The sequence below is a fragment of the Lemur catta genome, chromosome 18, assembly GCF_020740605.2.
Source record: "Lemur catta isolate mLemCat1 chromosome 18, mLemCat1.pri, whole genome shotgun sequence".
Classification (NCBI taxonomy): Eukaryota; Metazoa; Chordata; class Mammalia; order Primates; family Lemuridae; genus Lemur; species Lemur catta.
Genome location: NC_059145.1, coordinates 37588732 through 37611377, shown reverse-complemented (window position 1 = coordinate 37611377; position 22646 = coordinate 37588732). Strand labels below are relative to the sequence as shown.

Genomic DNA, 22646 nt, shown 5'->3' with positions numbered 1-22646 from the left:
TGAATCATCCATCTGAAATGGCCAGCAACTGCAGGTGCAGGCCTTGATCCACGGTACATATCAAGCAATTCACCTTTTTCTCGTAATGTTATGACTTTTCTCTGATTCTTGGGAGCCCTTCCAGTATTTCTGGTGGTACTTCGTGTGGGTCCCATGGTGTCATTCAAGATTTAGAGTATTGCACTAAACATGAAAAATATTCAAGAACTGCTGGAGCTCACTTTTTACTTGATATGCAATTTGCTGGAGAGATGAACTGTTCACTCAGAGATGATTAGCCTCACACGGGGTTTTAAACCGACACAATACTTGAGCTCACTGCAATAGCAACAGGAGGTGGCTATGAAATTATTACAGTAGTACAGTGTGTACCATAGTTAATTTTATGCAGTTATGGTTTAATTCTGCATCTTTGTTTACACATCTTTTCCGCTGAAAATGGCACCATGTATTATTGTCTTTAAGTATTTGTGTGTAAGTTGTGATAAATTTTAACAATTTATAATAGATTTACATACATTTTATGGTAGTAAATGATAAAATAGACTAGCATCTGCATATATTTTATGCATTCATGACATACCTGTTTCTTAATTTTTTTGATATTTCTAAGTTATGAGGTTCTTCTGTGAATTTTTTCAAATGGTTGCAAATCTCGAAAAAACTTTCCAATATATTTATTGAAAAAAATTGTGCATAACAGGACCTGTGCAGTTTGAACCCATATTGTTCAAGGGTCAACTGTATATTTATTAGGTTTATATTCATAAACCTAGTATATGCAGAGAATAGTACCCACTCCATGGGGTTTGCAAGGATTACATGAGCTAAGGAATATAAAGGGCTTAGCCTGGCCCAATTGAGTGCTTATTATGAGTTGGTTTATCTTTTCTTTTCTTTTTTTTTTTTTTTGGCCATCTCTATCCCATGGTTCCCTCTCAGCTGCAACTCATGGGTGGGAGATGGTGGGAGCAGGTCCCTCCCATCCTTTATCTCAGTATGCTAAAGCATCAGAGGCTTTGTCACTAGCTTGGCCACGTGGCTTAACTGGTGATGCTGCAAGCCACACCTCTGATGACAGTTACCAAATCCCTGCTGGAGCCATAATCCTGCACTTAGCCCAGACTCCTGAGAGGCAGTGAGCATCTGCTTTGTGCCAGGTCCTATGTTCAGCCTTCAGAGTGTTCTGTCAACAGTCCTATGAGGTAGGCATCATGCTCTATTTTAACACATGAGTAAGCTGAGGCTCAGAGAAGTCAAATAACACATCCAAGTCTCCTGAGCTACAATCCAGGCATAGCCCCTGTGCTCCTCCATCAGAAAGGAGGCACAGGGGCTGAACGTTCCATCAGCACCCCGGAACTGCTTGGCCTGCAGCACTCCACCCCCCCACCCCCTCAGAAGCCTAGTGAAGATGCCACCTTGGAGGATGGCCTCTTCTTCCCAGAGGGGCTGGAGTAGTCTGGTGGCCTTCACCAGGTCTGTTGGGACACTTGCCCTGGGGAGGGATGAGGAAGCATCCCAGCCCCCTCCTTAGGAACCTAGGGCTGGGGGTGCTAGAGAAGGGGGCCTGATTCCCCCCAAACTCCAACAGGTTTCTCTTTCATCCCCTTGATCGTCCATCCAGTCACACTCATTTTTCAGTTTTTCAGCTTTTCTTCCTTGGTTCTCTTTCTATTGTATGTAAGGCTTGTGCTACACAGTCAGGCTAAAGCCTTTGCCCATCCTCTCTCCCCTAGCCTCTCATATCCTTTGCAGGCAGTTCATGTCACACTCTATGAACCCCCTTGCCTGCCTCTTTCCCCAGGTGAGAGGAAGATGAGGAGGAGCAGCTAGCCTGGAGGTCCAGACCTTCTATGTGGCAGCTGGACACAATCTGGGAAGGCTTCCTGAAGGTGGTGAGTGTGAGATGCAGGCTGCAGAGGAGGAGAGAAAAATGGCTGGAGGAAACCATGGGAAGAACCCAGACTGTGATTTCCCTCAGCTTCCTTAGAAGTGCATCTTTTGCCTATGCTGTTCACCCTACTCAGAATCCTCTTCTCCATCTTTCACCCAATCCCAACTTCTGCCCCTGGCTTGGCCTGCCTACTCCCTTCTGTCCTTTTTCCCTGGTGTAGGTTGGGAGCCTGCCTGGCCACTTATGCCTCAGTCAGGGCCATTGTGATGACAGCCAAAATTCTCCAAGCTCCTTTAAGCAAAACAAGGAACTGATTATAAGGAGAGATGGGGGTATTTTTTAGACTCTACAGACAGGAACCCTAGTCTTTTTCTCCCTCTCTTCTCTGTACTCTCAGGCCAATGCCCTCTGCCTGCTTGTTTCATAGCTCTCTGCATCTTTCAGACTTGACTCCAAATTCCTGGGATAGGAATCCAATTGACCCACCTGTAATAAGGTAGTCTCCTTGGGCCAATCAGCTACTGGCAGGGGACTAAGACACATAACACAAACACGGTCTCCAGGCCTCAGTCCTGAGTAGGTGGCCAGTTTTATAAAGGGGAGGATGGGCTAAAAGGCCCCCAAAGGTGTTACCTGCAGATCCTTCAGGAAGAATTTACCCTGTGCTCCCATCTTGTAGTGATATAACTACTATGAGTCTACTACCTGCTGCTCTTCTGGCTCCTCTAGTGGACATAAGCTCTTTGGACAGAGGCCAAGTTGTATAACTCTGTCTCTAGGAGCAAAACAGAATTTTCCCAATAAGTATTCATGGGATAAAGTGCCAAGAAAGCCCAGAAAAAGGACTGGCCTTCGGGTTCATGGAGGCATCATTGGAAAGAGGTAACATTTGGGCTGGGGCATTACAGGGGAGTAGATTTACTAGCTGCGAGTAGACGTTTAGAAAAAGAGAAAAATGACCCTCTGGCTTGAATTGATCCAGTCACACATGACTGAACATCCAATGATTAAGACATTGTGTGCGTAATGGCAGTAAGATAAGGCCTAGAAATGAGTGAGGAGTGGTCAAAGTGGGGATTAGAATCCTAAGAGTGTTTGAGCCAAATATTTCCTCTGAACCCCTGCTGATAAGTCTGTTTTCACAGGAGTTTTTTTTTTTTGTTTGTTTGTTTTTGAGACAGAGTCTCACTTTGTTGCCTGGGCTAGAGTGAGTGCTGTGGCATCAGACTACTCACAGCAACCTCAAACTCCTGGGCTCAAGTGATCCTCCTGCCTCAGCCTCCCAAGTAGCTGGGACTACAGGCATGTGTCACCATACCCAGCTAATTTTTTCTGTATATATTTTTAGTTGTCCAGATAATTTCTTTCTATTTTTAGTAGAGACGGGGTCTCACTCTTGCTCAGGCTGGTCTCGAACTCCTGAGCTCAAATGATCCGCCCTCCTCGGCCTCCCAGAGTGCTAGGATTACAGGCATGAGCCACCGCGCCTGGCCTTCTTCACTTTTTCTTAAGGGTTTCTGGCACAGCAGGAACCTTCTTTCTTTTCTCTTTGACACCATTCATGGTTTCAGCCAGAAAAGAGCCGTAGATTGCTTTTTTTACTTTGTTAATAGTGTCCTTTGGGGCCCGGCACAGTGGCTCATATCTGTAATCCCAGCACTTTGGGAAGCTGAGATGCTTGAGGCCAGAAGTTTGAGAACAGCCTGGGCAACATATTAAGATGCCATCTCTATTTGTTAAAAAAAAAAATAGAGTCCTTTGATGTGCCCAAGGAACTTCTCTATGTTTTTCTTTTGTTGTTTTTGTTTTTGTTGTCATATCTAAGAAATCACTGCCAAATCAATCTCATGAAGCTTTCTCCTCTATGTTTTCTTCTGAGAGTTTCATAGTTCTAACTCTTACATTTAGGTATTTGATGTACTTTGAGTTAATTTTTGCATATAGAGTAAGGAAAGGGTCCAGCTACATTCTTTTTCATGTGTATATCCAGTTTTCCCAGCACTATTGGGTGAAAATACTGTCCTTTCGCTACCAAATGGTCTTAGCATCCCTACTGAAAATCATTTGACCACAGGCCAGTGCGGTGGCTCACACACCTGTAATCCTATTAATATCACTTTGGGAGGCAAAGACAGAAGGATTGCTTGAGGCCAGGAGTTTGAGACCAGCCTGGGCAACATAGAGAAACCCTATCTCTACAAAAAATAGAAAAATTAGCCAGGTGTGGTGGCACGCACCTGCAGTTCCAGCTACTCAGGAGGCTGAGGCAGGTGGATTGCTCAGGAGTTGGAGGTTGCAGTAAGCTATGATGATGCTATCTCCCTCCAGTCTGGGCAACAGAGTGAGACCCTGTCTTAAAAAAAAAGAAAAAGAAAATTGTTTGACTATATATAGGAGGGTTTACTTTTAGGCTTTCTATTCTATTGCATTGGTCTATATATTGGTCTTTGTGCCAGTAGCATACTACTGTTTTGATTACTGTAGTTTTGTAGTAAGTTTTGAAATCAGGAAGTGTGAGATCTTCTACTTTGTTCTTTTTCAAGATTGTTTTGGCTATTTGGGGGTCCCTTGAAATTCAACATGAGTTTTTGGATGGATTTTTCTATTTCTGCAAAAAATGTTGTTGGAATTTGATGGGGATTGCATTGAATCTGTAGGTCACCTTGGGTAGTATTGACATCTTAACAATATTAAGTTTTCTAATTCATGAACACAGGACTTCTTTCAATTCATTTGTGTCTTTAATTTCTTCTAGAAATGTTTTTAGTTTTCAGTGTACAAGTCTTTTGTCTCTCTAGTTAAGTTTATTCCTAAGTATTTTGTTACTTTTGATGCTAGTGCAAGTGGAGTTGTCTTCTTAATTTCCTTTTTGAATTGTTCCTTGGTTATGTATAGAAACTCAACTGGATTTTTTGTGTCAATTTTGTATCCTGTAACTTTGCTGAATTCATTTATTAGTTTTAACATTTTTGTAGAATCTTTAGGTTTTCTACATATAAGATTATATCATCTGAAAACAGATAATTTTACTTCTTCCTTTCCAATTTGGATTCCTTATATTTCCTTTTTATTGCCTAATTGTTCTGGCTAGGACTTCCAGAATTATGTTGATTAGAAGCAGCAAACGCAGGCATCCTTGTGTTGTTCTTGATCTTAGAGGAAAAGGTTTCAGGTTTCATCATTAAATGTGATATTAGCTTTGGATTTTTCATATATAGCCATTATTATGTTCAGGTAGTTTCCTTCGATCCCTAGTTTATTGAGTGCTTTCATCATGAAAAAGCCAATCTGGATGCCTTTTATCTTTTTCTCCCCTAATTGCTCTGGCTAGAATTTGGTGATACAGGTTAAGTAGCAGCAGTAAAAAGCATCTTTGTCTTATTCCTGGTGTTAAGGAGAAAGCTTTCAATATTTCACCATTGAGTACGATGTTAGCTGTGGGTTTTTTGTAAATGCTTCTCAGGTTAAAGAAGTTTCCTTCTTTCCTGGTTTGCTGAGTGTTTTTCTCACAGAAGCTGACCCTGCCACTAAAACTTTGGCAAGGAATGACTTGAGAATGGCTCCTGACTGAGTTGTTGGGAGTCTCTAGGAATGGTACATCCCAACATTCCCAGCCAAACCTTCAAGTTCAGCTGGGACTACTTCTTTCTTGTCTTTTTTACATCTGTGCCTTTTCTCATGCTATTCTTCTATGCAAGGTCTCCTTATCCTCAAATGCCCTTCTTTAGCAAGCCTTATTCCTTTACACTACTCCCCCACCTTGTGCAAGAAAGCTCTTCCCTCCCTGTCCATTTTCCATGGTCTGTGATATGTACCATCATTGGAGAAATGACCTCACTCTGCAGGATATCATAATCTAAATAGGATCTTCCAGGCATGCCAAAAGCTCCAAGGATCCCCCACCCCTCCCCTTTCATTGGGCTTCAATAATGGGTCCAATACATACTCATAATTGTTAAATATATTTATTGAGCTCTTCTGTTTGTGTTCTGATGTTGGGGATCCTGGTGATTAAGACAGACAAAGTCCTTATTTCCTTGGACCTCACAATCTCAGGAGGGGAGAGAGATGATAAATAGATAAAGAAAAATATCAGATAGTATTAAATACTCTGCAGATAGAAAAAATAGGGTGGTGTGATGGTGACTGGGCATCTACTTAAATTGGGTAGGTGGTCAGGGAAAACCTGTCAGAGGAAGCTGACGGGACCAAATGGAATTATTTTCTGTAGGATTTTTTTAAAGCTACTGTTTCTATGCCATCTGACTATTGACTTGGTGAATGTACATGGTCATTTATCAATCACAGTCATCTGTGCTGCTTCCCTAGGACACTTGATCAATAGCATCTTTCATACCCTTCCAAAGGCCAGCCATGACAGTGATCCCCTAAAGCTGGGGAGCAGAACAAAAACCACTTCTTTGCGTTCCATGGCAGTTATTTGGGAGTTTTCACTATATCCTACACTGCCCCAAGCTCTGGTCCTTCTGCCTAGAATTCTTCTTCCCTAAGTCTTTTCGTGGTTCTCTCTAGCATTCTTGGCATTCAGGTTTCGGCTCATAGGTCACCTCATCAGGGTGATCTTACCCAGTGCCTTCTTCTCCCAACATCCTCTCTCCCATACAGGCCTCTGTTTTATGTTCTTCTTATCATCTATTAGAATTTGAAACTATTTTGTACTATCTGTCTCCCCTGTTTAGAAGATAAGCTACTCAAGGGCAGAGACCTGTTCTCTCCTGTTCATTACTGTGTTCCCCAGGGCAGATCAGCATCTGAAATACAACTGAGGAACAATAAACATCTGCTAAATGAACATCTATGTGGGACAGGTTTTTATTAGTCACACATTACAGATCTGACTCCTCTAAGCTCAACTTTGAGCATAGTTCTTCATTAATTTTCATGTGCGGTTATAAGCATGGGGTCTGGACCTAGATGGTCTGCACTCAAACCCAATCCCTCTTCTTATCTCCCAGCCTCAGTTTTTCCACCTTTGAAATGTGATGGTATATACCTCACATCAGTGTGAGAATTAAATGAATTAATACCTGTAAAATGCTTATAGTCATGCTTGGCATGTCTTATTACTATTCCCTAGCCTTGGGTACAGTGCCTGGCAAAAGGTCTGTATTCAGTAAATAGTTACTGAATAGGGAATTTTATGGTGCAGCAATTATGCCAGGCCTTCATTAGATACTGGGGTGAATTAAAAGAAAATCTCCCAGGAGCTTATAATCTGAGTGATAAGTGGTATATAAGTAGAAAGTTAAAAAAAAAATCCCAAGGACGGGATGACTGTTGAAGAAAGCAATACAACTCTCTGTCACCTTGGAACCTGGTTCAGAGTGATCATGGCTTTGGCATTCAGAAGTGACAATGGGCCAGAAGAGTGGCTGGTGGTGGCAGGACTGAGCTAACTCTCATGGACTAAAAGGAGATGCAACAGGTAAAAGAGGAGGGTGTTTTTCCAGGTGTGAGATCACAGTGATGAAGCCCTGGTTCTAGTTTCTGATTAATTAACAAGTTGCTGCTTAGTCATGCCTAATCCTATCAGGAGAATCCCAGATCTTTTAACCTCACTTGAAGGTGTAGCCATTGGTAGGCAGGTATAGGTATAAAACACTCTAGGGATTCCTTGCTAATAGAACATATTTTTATACAGGTTAATTTTGGGGCACTATGAACTCCAAAGGTGGTTGTGAGGGCATAACATCATCCAAGTAGTCAGGGAAGCTCTGGGAGGGCAAGGAAGCAGTGATGTTACAGAAGCCCAGTGGCACCCTGGGAGGAGGGAATGGAAGGGGCTTCCATCACCACAGGAGCCAGCTCTGGCCCTTGTTGCTCCAACCTCAGTGACAGCGGAGAAAGGTAAGTGTGGTCGTCTTTGATGGTTATGCCTTGAGTCTTTTTTTCGGGGCGGGGGAGAGATAAACAACAGGATTCCTTTCTCAAGTTTCTGGTTAGCCTCACTGGTCTCTCTCTCCTCTTTTTGGGCATCTTTGGGGCTCTCATCCAAACCTGTTTCAACCCTTGAGGCCAAAATCTGCTTTATGTGTCACCCAGGGAATCCCATCTAAGAGCTCAAATGGGGAAAATGCAAGGCCTGGAGCAGGGAGGGGTCAGAATGCTGATCTGACCTCTGGCTGCTTGAGAGAAGTGAACCAGCTTTTGAGGCATCTTTTGCCCTTCAAAAGCCTAGGATGAAGTTCCTCTTACTTAAGGAAGCAGAGAGCCATCAAAGGCTTTGTGCTATTTTCTAACCCATGAGCCTACTGTTTCCAGAAGGATACCAAAATGTTTTTAGACAGGCAGAGACCTTTCATTATCTCCAGAAGATAAAATAAATGAAAATCCAGGTTTGTGTGGCATAGTGATGAAATTTAATTCAAATGCAAGTGACTGATATTAGAGCCTTTCTGGAGAGTAGCTTCAGACAAGGGAGAAAGGTATCAAGGTAAAATTTCCTGAGTCTCAGAAGCCAAGGAGTTAAGTAAGAATGGAAAATTTGAGAGATGTGAAAGCTATATTTTTTAGAGCACCTTCTCCAGATCTAAATTCCCATTGATAGTTTGGGAAAATACACTTATATTTTTATAACCTAATTTGCTCTTAAAATAACCATGTCTGGTATCTAGAGGTGTGGAGGCCCAGAAGAAAAGGGAAGTGGGGATGAGAAAGGAATTTTTATTTTCTTGATTTTTGTGAGGAAAACAAAACTTTCAAAAAAAGATCCACTTTTATAATTTAAAAAATCATTTGTCAACATTCACTTCTTGGGAGGAGGAGGAGAAAGAACCTGAGGCTGTATTTGAGAGAGCTAATACATTCTCATCAGTAACATGGCAGTAATTCCCAACTTGAGAGGGAAGAACCTGCATCCTTAACCTTCGCTTGAGTGTCAAAGATCAAGAGAGCCCCTTTTTCCCTCTGCTTCTCATCTAGAAAATTCTGAAGACAGCTTTAGTCAAAAGGAAACGAGGATGGAGGGTGGGGGGGGGGAAATGAGAGTTACATGGTGCCCATAATTTCAGGGGCTCTTGAGGGCTGAACACAAGCTATGGCAGTAGGAGCAATCATAACTGGCAACATCGACAATGCCCATGCCCCAATGTAGAGCCCCATATCTCTGCCCCAGGTATTTGTATCATCTCATTTAATCCTAACAAGCCTCCTGGATTATCCCCAAGTGAGAAATGAAGAGGAACCAAGGCTCAACTGAAGCACTACAAGTGGCCAGCGTGTCTCGCTGATGGCTGGGGAGTGCAAACCCATTCCTTTGGACCTACCCCTGGAACCATTCCTAGGCAGATTCTGGCCTGGGATTTCCATGTTGCATTCATTCCTGAAACGATCCTCTGTAGTAGATAAACGGCTCTATCCAAGCAGGAATTGCCGTAAGCCCGGCGCTGGGGAAGAACAGCCTCTGGTTGGCTCTTAGCGGAACTTTCCTGTCGGCGGCGTGTGTTCCCAACCCGGAGGTCCAGAGTGCGGGCCGGGAGGGGGACGCTTTCTGGCGCGGACCGTGAGGGAGGCTGCGAGCGCCGCCGCCGGAGAAGACCGACGCTCGGCCAGAGCCAGCCCGCGGCGCCCGGGCCTGGCCGGCGGCTTCCCGCCTGAGCTACCGCCCCCGCCCCCACCGCCGCCGACGCTGCCGAGCCGGGCGCAGCGGAACCTGAGGTCCTTCGGCCCTGCCTGGTCCGGTGCGGCCCGGAGCCCCGGCGCGGGAGGTGAGAGCTGGTGCCGGTCCCCCGCTCCCCGCCGGGTCCGCCGGGACCCGCAACAATGGGGACCGAGTCGGGACGCGGCCCGGGCCCCTGGCGTGCAGCGGCCTGGGGCAGCAAGACGGTCCTGGCGACCGGGGTATTGGGGGCACTGGGTCCTACCTGGGAAACTCCAGTGGTCAGAGGCTTGGTGGGGTTCTTGGTCTCGACCCGGGGGCTCTGTGGCTTGATATTTGGGGATTTTGTAGACAAGGAAGGGAGTCACAGGGGCACTGAGAGGAGACTTAACAGTAGTGGCTGTGCGCTCTTAGCGCTTGATGCTGGCGCCTGGGAGGCAGACCATAACGGGGTGTGTGTGTGTTGGGGGGAGGGAGAAGTGTTTGGAATTTTAGGGGCCTCTGTGTGTCTGGTTCCTAAGGCACGTCGGGATGTGTCTTCCCCACCTCCTCTCCCAAGGTCCGGGAATTGGCAGACTGGGGTCGGACTGGGGGAGAAGAGAGGCATTGAGAGTTTAGCTTCTCTGAGTAACTGGTGATTAGTTCCTGGAAAGGCAAGAGCTCAGCTGGGCGCAGGAGAGTAGAGCAAAGAGCTGGATCTTCCGGGGCCCACATGCACCCTGGCTAGGAGTGGTTCTTAGGTAAGGAACTTATCACAGGAGTGAGTAGTGACACACAGTGAATAGTGCTGGCTGCCTTGGCTTTAGGGTGAGGCCGGTGGGAGTTGTGATTTGGAAAGTGTAGAGGAGGATTTGTAGGCTGCTGAGATTGGAGAATCAGCTTTATGTGGGTCATGGTGGTGGCAGCCTGGGAGATGAACAAGGGAATTTTGCAGAGTGGGCTTCCTGATGGAGAATGACCTCTTACTGCGGGGGAGTGGGTGACTCAGATCTGTTAGGATTTCTGTCGCTTGCTAGCAGATGTGGCTGATTATATTGGTGGCTGGACATTGAGGTGGATGAGACCGGAGGGGGCGTTAGGGGGCCAGATGAGTTTGTTCCTGAGTAGAGGACAGTCGTAGACCTTTCCTTCTTACTCCAAGTCAGAGTGGTAGCTGTCATGGACAATATTTTAAGTAAGGAATTTCCTTGTGGCATTTGGATCCATAGCTTTTCTCTGTTCATTTTTTTTCCTCCTTTTTTTTTGAATTGTGACTCATACTTTCTTTTCAGTGCTGTGGCTATTGTTTGTAATGACAGACAAATGTAAGATTCTATAATATATGTAAATTCTACGGGTTTTCAGTCCAATTCTTATAAATCTGAATTAATTTAAAAGCCTTTTTTCACTAATTTGTGTGCTATTGTCTAATGTTTGCAACTCTAGGGAGGGATGTGAAAACCCTAGCATTCTATGTTGTTAAAAGCTCTTTTCATCCCTAAATCCATGAAATTTCATTTTTTTCTTACTGCCATAAAGTGATTATGTTCAATTTGTTAAATCTTAGTGACTGTCATTTCAGTTTCAGCACCCTTGTTTGCTCTCACAGGACATTGTCTTCACTAGAAGTGTTATCCGTCTTAGATGAATTTCTGTACACTGTGTCTCCCTGTGACAATCTGTATCATTGAAAAACAGTGTGCAGACTCCACTCTGAGGCTTGCAGCTGTGGGCCAGAGCTCTGTATGTATTATTCAGGCAAAAGTTGGTGTTTTGTCTGTAGATAAGATATTAAAGGGGACCCTGCATGAACAAAAACAGTATCAAAATCATTGTACCTTCTGAGTTTAGAACGGTAGGAGGTACAGCCTAATTGGAGTCTAATATAAATTTTTAGGTGAGATGTGAGGTAATTATGACTATTTGTAGTTGTGCTGATAGTTCTAGTTATTCTAGGGATTATTTTTTTCCTTTAAGCTTTAAAAAATTATTTTCCTTCAATAGTATATTCTCTCTCTCTCTCTCTTTTGTTTCACATCCCTTCTTTCATAGACGAGAATCTTTTGCATTATTCCAGGCACTGTGTTAGGCACCTGCACAATGGCGGATGCTATTTTTGACATTTTGGTAGTGGTAGTTCCTAGTTCAGAAGTCGCTGTAGGTCTGTGAAGAAAGAAGTTGACTACCTAGAGGAAGTAAAAATTGTAACAAGGTTTCTGTAGGTGAGCCTGTGGAAAGAAAAAAGAATTAAAAATTTAAAAAAATTAGAAGTGATTCAGGTATATCTAACTTTTAATCAGTAAAGCCATTGAATAAAGTTTTTATAATGTATTAATTTTGTCTAGTGACAATTGATTATGTTTACATATTTCTATGGAAAAAGTTTAGCTATAACTGTGTGTTCACATTGGTCTGGGATTGTTTTTGCATTATTTTATTTAAATACACCTGTTAAATTTAAGTACTTCTGTTTTGTTGTATATCTCAATGAGCGGTGGTTTACAAATACTATTTATGTGTTCAGGTTCCCCAGGAAGCCATCACACCCTCCTTCCTACTGTGGTTTTGGGAGCATGAAGGCGTTGCTTACCTCCTATGTCTGGTTCACTGTATGTAGGCTGGGAGTGTCTGCTGATCGCTTGGAGTGCTGTCCCTTGGAACAGGAGGCCTAAGATTGAGGTAAGGGTGAGTCTACTTGAAGTCACTTGTCTCTTAATTTTTACTGCATAAAATTATAATGTAAACCTGAATGTTTTTTTCTTTAATTGTTAATCTTCATTGTGATTTAGCAAAATGAGATTCTGCCCTTTGCTCACTTCTTTCTTTGTAAATATATCTTAGCCAAAAATAAGTGAAGAAATTTAAAATCAAGGCACTTAGATAATAAATAAATTCCTTGAAATATCTCTGATTTTCCATCTGGGCTATTTACTTGATCAAAGAAAATAAAAACTGGTTCATTTGTAGCTTTGAAGGCCAGGTGATTGCTTAAAGAAACGTTTTTGGTTAACTCTTAGTCAAATGGATCAACTTCAGAAACTCTTGGAAATAAGGCTTAGAGTTTTTGATTTCTTTAGAAAAATTCTGAAAGCTGTCTAGTACAATGGGAAGAGCATGGTCTTTGGAGTTATCCAACCTTTGCTTCCTGCTCACTTTTTGAGCAGGTAAGCTGTTAACCTCTTTGAGCTTTGATTTTTGTTTTGTTTCTTCTATCTGTAAAATGGGTCTGATACAATCTTCTTTGCGGATTGTAGTGAGGATTGGAGATGGGGGCCTACTGCTTTGGGGCTGGTCAGTGCTGCCTGTTAGTAGTATTTAGTGTGTATTTTTATATAGCAGCCACTAGTCTTAGTAGTATTTGTAGTAGGAATGTTGCTGGGTGCTATGCACGATGAGGGGCTTGGTTTCCTTGTCTGGTGAGGAAGGCAGCTGTTTGTCTGCACCTGGTGGCACTCTGTACAGGTGAGGGAATTGTTGAGGTAGTTTTTATTCAGTACTGGTAGGCAGGAGTCTGCACTATAAAGTCCAAGGTCATTGCTGGCACTGGTAGGTTTTATTCCTGGCAGTTTGTATGGAGAAGCCAGGAGGAAACTGTTTGACATGTCCTTGTTTGGGAACAGTGGGTATTCCCATTGGCAGAACACTGGACTATGCCAGGCAGCATGGTGTTCTGTATGGTTCCTTTTTTTTTTGAGACAGAGTCTCACTCTGTTGCCCTGGGTAGAGTGCCGTGGCATCAGTCTAGCTCACAGTAACCTCAAACTTCTGGGTTCAAGCCATCCTCCTCCCTCAGCCTCCCGAGTAGCTGGGATTATAGGCATGTGGCACACTTGGCTAATTTTTTATATTTTTAGTTGCCTGGCTAATTTTTTTTCTATTTTTAGTAGAGATGGAGTCTTGCTCTTGCTCAGGCTGGTCTTGAACTCCTGACCTCAAGTGATCCTCCCGCCTCAGGCTCCCAGAGTGCTAGCATTACAGGCGTGAGTCACTGCACCCAGCCTCTGTATGGTTCCTGATCAAGATATTTCTCTAGCTTTCTTCTGGTGGTATCAGAGACCTGGCTTTGGTGTTTTTGCCAGGAAGGCTTCAGATGCTGGAGAGATTTGTTATCCTTTTCTAATTGGGGCTACTTTGATAGAATCTAGCACTCTGCTCAGACATGTTTTTAATGAACAGAAGGTTCACAGACTTTGTTATAGAATTGTTCAGATTTTTCCGCCTGTGAGAGAGAAAAAAAAAGTCCCGTTCATGATCAAGAGAAAAATAAGTAGAGGCCAGAAGTAATTTGAAATAACTGGACCCTAAATCCATTCCAGTCTTGCCCTAGTCAAATCCCCCCTCCATTCAGAGTGGTCTTTAATTCCAGTGAAGAGTAAATAATATTCCTCTGGCCTCAAAATAATGTGAACATCTAGAGTCTAGAGCCTGGCCTGTCTCTGCTTCAGCATCTCACAAGAACCTTTATGACCTGTTCCTTCTGTATTTTCCTTTCTAGTTTCTCCTCTGCTACGATTCATCTGGCACATGTGGCTTAGTTATAGTGAATGCCTTGAAGATCCCAGCATGCTCAGGCTATTCGTTCTGCTAATTTTGCTCCCCATTCTAGTGCTTGGCTGACTCTATAAGGCTTGAACCAGCAGTTCAGGCATTACCTGCTCTTATTTTATTTTATTTTTTTATTTCAGCATATTATGGGGGTAAAAATGTTTAGGTTACATATATTGCCTTTGCCCCACCTGAGTCAGAGCTTCAAGTGTGTCCATCCCCTAAATGGTGCGTACCGCACCCATTAGGTGTGTTTATACCCTTCCCCTCCTCTCTCCTCCCATCTGCCCGACACCCCATGAATGTTACAATTATATGTGCACTTAAGTGTTGAACAGTTAATACCAATTTGATGGTGAGTACATACCACCTTCTTCTCTTAATAAAAGCCTTCCTTGATTCCTTCCAGGTTTAGCTGAATGCCTGTCCTTAGTATGGCATGCAGTTTGTGCAAGCTTCTTTCATAATCATGCTGTACTGTTAAGTTTTGGTATTTTTGTGTGTTTTCCATGCTTAGCTTGTGACCTACTTGAGGGCAGGACCTTGTCTTGTTTATCTTTATATCCCAGCACCTAACCATTTCTGGCATAGAGTAGCTACTTGGCAAATGTTTGTTGAGTGAACAAATGAATGACCTCTGCTTATAAATGACAGGAAATCATTCCTGGTAGAGCTGGTGATGTGATGAGAGTTCTGACTTCATGCTGTATCTGGTGCTGGCTGAAGCAGTGCCTCTGCCTCTATATTTCCAGGTTGCTAAAGACAACACTTTACTTTGCTGTGAAAATATGTTACTTATTCATATGTTCATAATTTTTAGGCTGGGGGCTATTATTTGCTTTCTTTGGGTCTTACAAAAATTTCCTGTGGGAGAGATTATGACAGTTCTTCATTGGTATTGTGTAGATCTTCTGTTGGCCATTTACTGCTCTGAGCATTTTGTCCTCCTGTGAAGAAGTGACTAGTCAGTTTGGGCCACAAGGTATCCTGACAACTATTGGTAAGCTGCCACCTGCTGGGAATGGGTAATGGATTGAACACTAGGATGTTGTGACTTTTGCTGGCTGGTGGGCCTTTTGAAGACTTAGCTGAGCTCAGTGTCACCATATTCAGGAAATAAGATTATTGGACCAAACTTTATTCAGGAATTTGAATTCAATGACTATTTATCTGTATCAGTTCTTTGCTCAGCCTAATACTGTACTAATATTAAAACTGATATATTAATTATTAGTCAGGAGGCTGTGTGTTCTGACTTATTTACCTAGAAATTATAGAATTATGCCACTTTACTCAGTCACCTTCTTGGTTGTTAGTGGTAAAATAACTTGAGAGTATATTATCTAAATTACTTTGATTTAGTTTTTATGGTTGATCTGACCACATAGAAATCCTACTGAAGGTCGGTGTTAGGAAGCTTATCAAAGCCTACATAATGCAGTTATTCTTTCATGCAAATGATAAACATAGCAGACTGCAGAAAAGGAAAGCATGAAAAGTAACTGTAGTTAGGTTAAAGATAAAAATTGATATGAGATAAAAAGGAAAAACTGAGGCAAAACATAAGGAACTTTAAATTTGGCAGCAGCTGTTAAATTGAAGACATTTTTGTGAGTAGTGTTGAAGTATTAGAAGGAAGTTGTTATAATATAGGTTGGAAGCAATAAAAACGTGGAAAATTTCAGGCAGCATAGGCACATTGGAGGTGCTAGCACTTGCTTAATGGTTTCTTAGCACCATCGATGAATAGTTATATTAGGCAGAAATTAAAAATGTTTGCTTTACTACAAGTATACTTTGTATGTGTATGATATTATATTTTATAAAACACTTTCATATATATTTACTTCATCCTCCTAACAATCCTGTGAAGCAGACATCCCCATTGTACAGATGAGGAAGCAAACTCAAAGAGGTGAAGTGGCTTGCTTTCAAGTGCATAGAGCCAATAAGAAGAAAAGCTGGGACTTAATGAGTGTTTTCTGATTCTATATTTAGGGCCCTTTTTGTGTCCTCATAGAATATTGTTAGGGCTTCAGTTTGGAGTGAAAGTCACCCCTTATTCCAGGTTTCTGGCCAATAGAGGATACACACAAAAAAGATAATATCATACATAGGGCAGAATCTCTGCTCTGTTACTCCACCTTCCTCACAGATCACTGTGGTCAAGAGAAAAACCCAGAACTAGGTGGAGATGGTCTTGTAATTGAGGCCCATGACACAAGTAGGGAGCTTCCTCCTAAGGTGATGTTATAGGGAAATTGGAAGAAAAATGGAAGTTTGGGAAAGAATCCTCTGAGTGTGATTCTGGCTTGAGCTTACACTCTGCTCTCCTTGAGCCTTCTAGTACCACTGTCTCCCACACCCCATCTCTCCATCTTTCTCTCCCTGTATTTCACCCACCTGTCCCTAGCTTGGTTGCTGGTTGGCCCTGGTCCGCAGTTTCAGGGCTGCCTTCCCCAAGTCTTAACATCCTTTGCCTACCTGACTTTGTGCTCTGCTTGCTATGCCAGTTGCCATCCGTGAATTCTCTTCCCGGGCTGCTTTCACTGCTCCTAGCCTGCCTATGCTCTGTGTTTCTGGGGAGTCAGGAAAATGTGCTGTCTTGGTTGCTGGCAGTTCCCACTGCCTCACTTGAGTTCTCTCTGCCCCTCAGGGTACTCCTGTGCTGCCTCCTAATGGTCCCATTTCCCACAGCAGCTGCTCACTCATTTCCAAAGCTTGTCTTTGCCTCAGGCTCTGGACCTATGACCTCATTTTAGGGCTTGTGCTGTCTCATATTTTCCTCTTCCTTTCTATCACCATACGTTCATCATTCAGTCAGTCTCTTGCTTTTGGAAAGTCCTTGACTTTTTTCCCCTTGTTACACTAGTAATCTATGAATACAGTAAAATTCAGGCATTTTTAAATAGAGAAAGGAACGCATAATTCTGCATCTCGGTGTTAACCACCATTAAGAATTTGGTCTATATTTATCCAGATTTTTTTCCACTGTGCATGCTAACAGATGTGTGTATATGTGTGTAAGATAAAGTAATTCCTTTTTACAGAATTGATATCATGATATGTCTATTTTCTGTAATTTGCTTTTTTTTTTCGTTTAATGCTTTTATCTTGGGTATTTTTCCATGTTTAGGATGTACCTGTCTGTGATATCTTTTAATAGTTATATAAGATTTCATTGTATATTTGTATCTGTTTTTCTAGTGCACTGGTGATAGGCATTTGTTTCTATTTCTTTGTAGTTACAAGCATCTTGTAACTTCTACATGTATCTTTATATACTTTTTTTGTGTACATCTTTCTATACTTTGTGTACTTTTTTTTTTTTTTTTTTTTTTGAGACAGAGTGTTGCTTTGTTGCCCTGGCTAGAGTGGGTGCCGTGGTCTCAGCCTAGCTCACAGCAACCTCAAACTCCTGGGCTTAAGCAATCCTACTGCCTCAGCCTCCCGAGTAGCTAGGACTACAGGCATATGCCACCATGCCCGGCTAATTTTTTCTATATATATTTTAGTTGTCCAGATAATTTCTTTCTATTTTTTTTTTTTAGTAGAGACGGGGTCTCACTCCTGCTCAGGCTGGTCTTGTACTCCTGACCCTGAGCGATCCACCCGCCTCGGCCTCCCAGAGTGCTAGGATTACAGGTGTGAGCCACCGTGCCCAGCCTATACTTTGTATACTTTTTAAGATAAATTACTATATGTGGAATTTCTGTGTCAAAGGTTATGCATGTTTAAAATTTTGTTAGATGTTATCAAATTACTTTCAAAAGGTTGTATCAATTTATATTTCTTCTCTATCACTAAACATTATTTAAATCTGCCAATTTGAAGCCTAGATAACTAATTTTTATTTATGTTTTCTTATTAAGGAAGATGGACATCTTTTCAAATGTTTATTTCACATATATTTATTCTTTGTATGTCCTTTGCCAACGTTTCTGCTGATTAATATATTTTTGTTGATTTGTGAGACTTCTTTGACTATTAAAGAGATTAACTTTGCTTATAATAATTATAGCAGCTCACATATTATATACAGGCATACCTTGGAGATATTGCAGGTTCAATTCCAGACCACTGCAATAAAGCAAAAATCACAATAAAGCAAGTTACACAAATTTTTTTGATTCTCAGTGCATATAAAAGTTATGTTTACACAATACTGTAGTCTATGGGGTGGCTGTGGCAGTTTCTGAAAATAAGAGAACAATGATGTTTGCTGCATCTATTGACCCTTCCTTTCATGGAAGATATCTTTGTAGCATGAGATGCCATTTGATAGCATTTTTACCCACTTCGAAATTTCTTTCTTTTTTAGAGACGGGGTCATGCTCTATTGCCCAGGCTGCTGAAGTACAGTGGCACAATCATAGCTCACCACAGCTTCGAACTCCTAGATTCAAGCAATTCTCCCACCTCAGCCTCCTAAGTAGCTGGGACTACTATGCCACCATGCCTAGCTAGTTAAAAAAAAATTTTTTTTTTTTTTTTTTAGCAGTGGGGTCTCACTATGTTGCTCAGGCTGGTCTCAAACTCCTGGCTTGAAGAGCCCTTTCCACCTTAGCATCCCAAGTAGCTGGGATTAAGGCATGAGCCACTGTGCCTAGCTAAACTTCTTTCGAAATTGGAGTCAGTCCTTTCAAACCCTGCCACTGCTTTATCAGCTAAGTTTATGTAATATTCTAAATCCTTATTTGTCATTTCAACAGTGTTCGCAGCATCTTCATCAGGAGTAGATTCTATCTCAAGAAACCACTTTCCATACTCAGCCATAAGAAGCAACTCCTCTTCCATTCAAGTTTTATCATGATGGCAGCAATTCAGTCATGTCTTCAGGCTCCACTTCTAGTTCTGTTACTGTTTCCACTACATGTGTACTTACCTCTTCCACTGAAGTCTTGAACCCCTCAAAGTCATCCGTGAGGGTTGGAATCAGCTTCTTCCAAACTCCTGTTATTGTTGATATTCTGACCTCCCAGAAATCATGAATGTTTTTAATGGCATCCACAATGGTGAATTCTTTCCAGAAGGCTTACAATTTATTGTCCCCAGATTAGGAGTCACCATATATGGCAGCTATAGCCTTATGAAATGTATTTCTTAAGTATTAAGACTTGAAAGTTGAAATTACTCCTTGATCCATTCTTGATCCACAGAATGAATATATCAGGAGACATGAAAACAGCATTAATCTTGTAAATCTTCATCAGAGCTCTTGGGTGACCAAGAGCATTGTCAGTGAGCAGTACTATTTTGAAAAGAATCTTTTTTTTCTGAACAGTAGTTCTCAATAGTGTGCTTAAAATAGTCAGTAAACCATGCTGTAAACAGATGTATTGTCATCCAGGCTGTATTGTTTCACTTATATAGCACAGGCAGAGTAGATTTAGCATAATTCTTAAGAGTCCTAGGATTTTCAGAATGGTAAATGAGCATTGGCTTCAACTTAAAGTCACCAGCTGCATTTGCCCCTAACAAGAGAGTCAGCCTGTCCTTTGAATCTTTGAAGTGAGGCACTGACTTCTCACTAGCTATGAAAATCCTAGATTTCATCATCTTCCAATAGAGGGCTGTTTCATCTATACTGAAAATCTGTTATTTAGTGTAGCCATCTCAATCATTTATCTTAGCCATCAGCACTTGCTGCTTCACCTTTCTCTTTATGTTATGGAGATGACTTCTTTAAACCTCATTCTGAACCAACTTCTGCTAGCTTCCAGCTTTTCTTCTGCCTCTTCTCCTGCCTCTCTCAGTCTTCATAGAATTGAAGAGAGTTAGGCCTTTCTCTGGATTAGGCTTTGGTTTAAGAGAATGTTGTGGGTAGTTTGATCTTCTATCCAGACCACTAAAACTTTCTCCATATTAGCAATAAAACTGTTTAGCTTTTTTATCATTCATGTGTTCACTGGAGTAGCACTTTTAATTTCCTTCAAGAACTTTTCCTTTGTGTTCACAACTTGGCTAACTGTTTGGTGCAAGAAGCCCAGCTTTTGGGCTATCTTAGCTTTCAATATGCCTTCCTCACTAAGCTTAATCATTTCTAGCTTTTGATTTAAAGTGAGAGATCTGTGGCTCTTCATTTTACTTCAGCATTTAGAGGCCATTGTAGAGTTATTAATTGGCCTAATTTATTTTCTTTTACTTTTCTTTTTTTTAAGAGACAGCATCTTGCTTTATTGCCTAGGCTGGAGTGCAGTGGCACAATCACAGCTCACTGCAACCTCAAACTCCTGGATTCAAGTGATCCTACTGCCTCAGCCTCTCAAGTAGCTGGGACTACAGGTACATATCACCACATCTGGCTAATTTTTATAATTTGTTTGTAGAGATGGGGTCTTGCTATTGCCCAGACTGGTCTTGAACTCTGGGGCTTAAGCGATCCTCCCGCTTGGCCTTCTAAAGTGCTAGGATTACAGACGTGAGCCACTGCTCCTGGTCTCTGTTTGTCTTTTAACACTTAGATCTGTTGCCTCCTTAGGACTCGTTTACGAGCCTTCCCAGCAAAATTATTAACTTCTTTGTCTTCTTGTGGAACTTTAGTCTTTCTTTCTCCCTTCCCCTTCTCTCTTCTCCCCTCTTTCTCTTCCTTTCACCCTCCCTTCTTTCTTGAAATATAATTTACATACCGCAAATCACCATTTTAAAGTGTTTAATTCAGTGGTTTTTAGTATATTCACAAGGTATGCAACCATCACTACTACAAGTAGAAACTGGTACCCATTAAAGAATCACTCCCTACTCCCCGCCTTCACCCCTGTTAAGCACTAATCTATTTTCTGTTTCTATGGATTTGCCTATTCCAGACATTTCATATAAATGGAGTCATATAAATGGAATCATTTTGCAACTGATTTGTTTCACTTACCATAATGTTTTCAAGGTTCATCCACATTGTAGCATGTTTCAGTACTTCATTCTTTTTTATTGCTGAATAAAACTTTATTCCATAGATGTACTACATTTTGCTTATCCATTGATCAGTTGCTAGAAGAACCTTATTTATATTATTGTTGTACTTACCAGATTGCTTATTGTATATGTTTACATATCTGTGTCAATTGACTGGATGATCCCTGGAGGGCTTCAGTCAATACTCTGTGACCATCTGTGAGTCTATAACTCTTCTATGTATATTCAGTGCCCACCAGTACTGGTTTATCACAGATGTTTAATCAGTATTTATTGATGAGTCATTTTATTTCCCTTTCCAGAAAACCCAATAATTTCTGCCTTTTCATTGCTCCTCAGATCTAAGCCATGATAGTTGTGTGGAATGTCTTCTTCTCCCCTCCTCACTTGTCTAATTCTGTCCTACTTCAGGGGTTTTCTCAAAGTCTGCCTCCTCCAGGAAGACTTCCAACCACATCCAAATCTCAGACTCTGTTGCTTCCTTTTCTGAACTCTGGTGTACTTGGGGTCTCTGTCATTCATTAGGCACTTAATAAATGTAGCCTTACACTATCTCCTCAACCAGATTGATAGTAAACCCATCAATACTAAGACTCCCTTTTTGTACACGTAATTCAAAGATGCTCTATTATGTAGTGCAGTTACATCTAACAGTTTACTTAAATTCAGCCATATACTGGTGAGGGAGTACACACAGGAAGAGGATGCTGTTAATTTCATTACAGTTAGTATGACTGACAGAATCTATAAATTTAAAGAATTCTTGACCATTGACAGAGGAGAAATTGCTTAGATGGCTAAGTGATGTGGTGGTTAGCATTCTATAGGGAAAAAAAAAAGAATTGAGGGTTATAGAGAGTTATTGATTCACAAAGACTTGTTGGAAATGGTAAGGAGGGTGAACCTCCAAGGCCTGCAAGGGACAGCCTGCAAGCTGGAATCTTCATAAAATTGCTGGACTGGTCCAAGTTGCAAAACACTTGAGGAGCTTAATTTCTGAATGTTGTACCCTTTTGGAATTATTTTCTGTACATATCTATCTGTAAGAATACGTACATAAAACTACTGTATTTATATGGGGAGTTCAAAAGACTTTTCAAGGGTGGCTTCATCTGTGGACAATCTTTTTTCATATGCTGACTTTAAGCCCCCATCTGAACACTGGCTAAGATGGGCTTCCTGTAGTAGACACCCAGTGAACCTTTGCCTGCAGTATAAGCACTTGCCCTGGTTGGTTACTGGGTGTGGATACAGGTAGGTGTAACCACAGCCTGAAAAATATGATGCTAGTAAGGATGGGGATGAGGCTAAGCTATATTTCAGCCAGGAAGAATTTGCTCACTGATGGCTTGACTTTACATAGAATATGTGTATAAAGATAAAATGTTGATTTTATAGTTATAAAGTCATATATGTTTATTGTAAAACAAAAAGAGTAAATAAGAAAATAGTAACTTTTTGTATAAAACTACCACCCAGAGATAAAACAGTTAACCATTTGATCTATTTCCTTCTTGTTTTTTTTCTGTTCATATATAAATGCTTATACATTTTATTTTATAAATTAAGGTATAAATATTAATAAGTATTTTGTGCCTCTTATATAATATCTTATAAAAATGGTATTGAAAATATTTCTGAAATTTGCTGTACCATATCTATTTTATGTTGTCAGAGATGCTGTTTCTCAATAGG

At 41.5% G+C, this 22646-nt stretch overlaps 1 protein-coding gene across 3 annotated transcripts in view; it reads left to right on the top strand.

Moving 5' to 3' along the window:
* Positions 1-9613: 9613 nt before the first annotated feature.
* The window catches only part of RAD54L2 (RAD54 like 2), a 73925-nt gene continuing 60892 nt past the window's right edge, over positions 9614-22646 (top strand). The window contains exons 1-3 of one of the 3 annotated variants that reach the window (XM_045530104.1): positions 9614-9624; positions 12112-12173; positions 14946-15039. The gene's annotated coding sequence lies outside the window, so the exon portion shown is untranslated. Of the gene's footprint in view, positions 9625-12022; positions 12174-14945; positions 15040-22646 lie in introns of those variants that run through there. The other 2 variants (XM_045530105.1, XM_045530106.1) reach the window with 2 other exon arrangements.